Below are 2,962 nucleotides of genomic sequence, written 5' to 3' on the forward strand. Positions count from 1 at the left end.
GTTCCTCATTTCTGATCCACTGAAAGAATTTCAGTGGACATTTCTCCTTATTTCTGATCCACTGAAAGAAAGACAAGTTCGGATTTTCTAGGCCAAGACCATGGTTCCTCATTTCTGATCCACTGAAAGAATTTCAGTGGACATTTCTCCTTATTTCTGATCCACTGAAAGAAAGACAAGTTCGGATTTTCTAGGCCAAGACCATGGTTCCTGATTCGCTTTTGCTATCCTGTTTACCATGAGTTAGATTTTAATGCTTTGTTCCAATATCAGTATCAAATGGCAACCTAGAAAGATCAGTCCATTCAATGAACCATCTGCTAATGGACCAGAATGTACCATAGTTCAACACACCAGTAATCCTAGTGCAGTTTCCAATTGCTTTAGGAACTGTTGTTGCAATAGCTGCTACAATTACAGTTCTCTGCTGTTCTTTCATTTTGCCTGGCAAATACGATGGGAATGTGGGCAAAAAAAATATGATCTTTCACACTCAGTGAGAAGTACAGTTTAAAAAATAACAGTGGAGAAATTACTACAGATCAGTTCTTCATAAGATTTATAATAATATTGAATAAGGGAGGGTGTATAAAACTTCCCACCCCTTCAAAATAGCCTAGATGTGGTTAATGATGATAATTTTGTAATGTGTTTGAAGAGTGTTTTTGATAATTCTGCTAAACTGATGACATCCAACCATAAAATCAACTGTCTGTGACAAGATAACTGCTTGATGAATTCACATGTGGTAGACATTCATATATTAGGTCAAGATTTGAACTAGAATGTAAAGGGAGTAAACCACCAGGTTAAAGAGGGCCTAGCTGATGAGTTATGGGATGAGTTTACTGGACAGGGAATCTCAGGGATCCTGTCTGTGTTAATCTAATTCTGAATTTGAAAACAGAAGACAAGAATCATGGCAACGCTACTGTGAAAAAGGAAAATCTCACCTCTTGTCTTGTTTCCTCTTCTTGCTCATCACAATATTCTAATGGCAGTTGAGAGCTAGCAGGAAGAGTCTTTCTGTAAAAGAAAAACAATACTGGCATGCAAAAGAATTGTGCTTGTACTGTTAAGAATTGAGCCACTTGGCTCAGGAATGTCTTGCTTAGTCTCTCCTTCCTGGTGTAACAAGTTCTATAATTGAGAAGAGAAATACTTTGCAAACAGATTCCGTACATACTTCAGATTTGGGCTAGTTAGAAAACAAGTTTGTCAGAGCCGAGGATTTCTAAAAAATTACGAAGGGTCCAGGGTTTTGACCATAGATATCAACATTTGGCCCTTTGGTTCTATGAAGCTTCTTAATCATCCAGGTCTTGGTTGTCGCAAAGGTGTTTTTCAAAAGAAACCTAGACTTTCTTGGGTTTTCCCCCCTTAAAAGATGTTTCGCTTCCCATCCAAAAAGCTTATTCAGTTCTCTCTTCTCCAAACTAAAGAAGCTTCTTGGATGAGAAGTGAAATTTCTTCAAGGAAAAAACATCAAGAAAGTCCAGTTGCCTTTTGAAAAGCACCTTTGGAATGATTTGGTCCTTTGTGTTACTCTTAAGACTTAAATTTGCTATGCAATATCACTGTCAGCCCTGAAGTTGGCCTGACTGAGGCCAGTTTTCCAATATATTCTAGTACTATGGGCAATTTTATCTCTGTAATCACACACTACTATGCTTGCCTTCTCAGCATAATAAATTGCCAATGTGGATGGAAATATCAGTGACAAGCTCTTAAGATCTGGCTCAGATTCTGAGTGCACAGAGTCATTTCTATTATCATTATCAAGAACTTATTTATTTTAATTTGACAACCTGATGCATTTTTCTATTGTCTTGGCAATGGCTTCACTTCAGATTCATAATATGTGCATTAATTGGGACCAAGAAAGCATTATATTTGACTTATGTTATGGATTTCAAGATCTGACTCACTCCATCGGTTAGACTCCATCCAAGTTATTTTACCTGCCTGGTATGTTGACCAAAAAAAAACATTTTGTGAAGTAAAAAAACACAGAATTTACTCTCCCAATGGTTTTGTAAAACTATAATTGTTTCTAGAACTAAGAGCTGAGCAAAATGTTTATATCTGGAACTCAATTGGTGTGCCTAAATGAATTTATTGATGACAAATTGTAAATGGAATGCACAGCTATCATTACTTTTTATTATTATTTGTTTTATCCTGTTTTCTTTTTCACTGTCTTGAATGTAAACTATGAGGGCGATTTAGAAATACTGTAAAATAAGCAATTAAATGGATTTTGTTTACCAGTCTTCTATGTCACCTGGAGACTTTGACTTTTCTTTTAATGAACAAAAGAAATATCTCTTCATGTAGTTTATAGTTTTAGATCTGGAACTCTGTTACCTTCTTTTACTTATTTCTGAACTTTTAAAAATAGATAGACAAAACCTACATTTTAAAATCAAATTGTATTTGGAGATTTTATATCCTAACCATATGAAAGAGATGCATAAACATTTAACGATATGCCAGTTACAGGTTTCAATATATTGTAATGGAACTCAGTTTGGCCAATCTTCCTGCAGTCTTCACACAACTTATGAATCACTCTCTTCCTTTTTGACAAATACCTATCTAGTTAACCTGGAAATTTATTCTGAAAAAATAGATGAGTGTTTTGCCCACAGACTTCAAAGTTATTGCTAACACAACTTGAGTGCTTACTTAGAAAAAAAATGGGCTTGCTTTAGATATTGTATTTCCTGAAAAAGTAGGCAAATAAATCCTCTTATGAAGGCTCTCTTATCTCAGGACCACCATCTTCATTTTGTACACTTCTAGTGTTTCCTGGGCTTCCTAACTTCTTTTGTAAGTTTATTCCAAATTTTACCATTTTAGCTATGCCTCTCATAGAGTTGATAAACTTTTAACTGAACGCTGGCACTAAGCAAGCCTTCCTCCCAACCCACTTCAGCCACCCAAATCTCTCCCTTTGTTA

Source organism: Natrix helvetica (assembly GCF_964273705.1).
Source record: "Natrix helvetica genome assembly, chromosome: 5".
NCBI classification, from domain to species: domain Eukaryota; kingdom Metazoa; phylum Chordata; class Lepidosauria; order Squamata; family Natricidae; genus Natrix; species Natrix helvetica.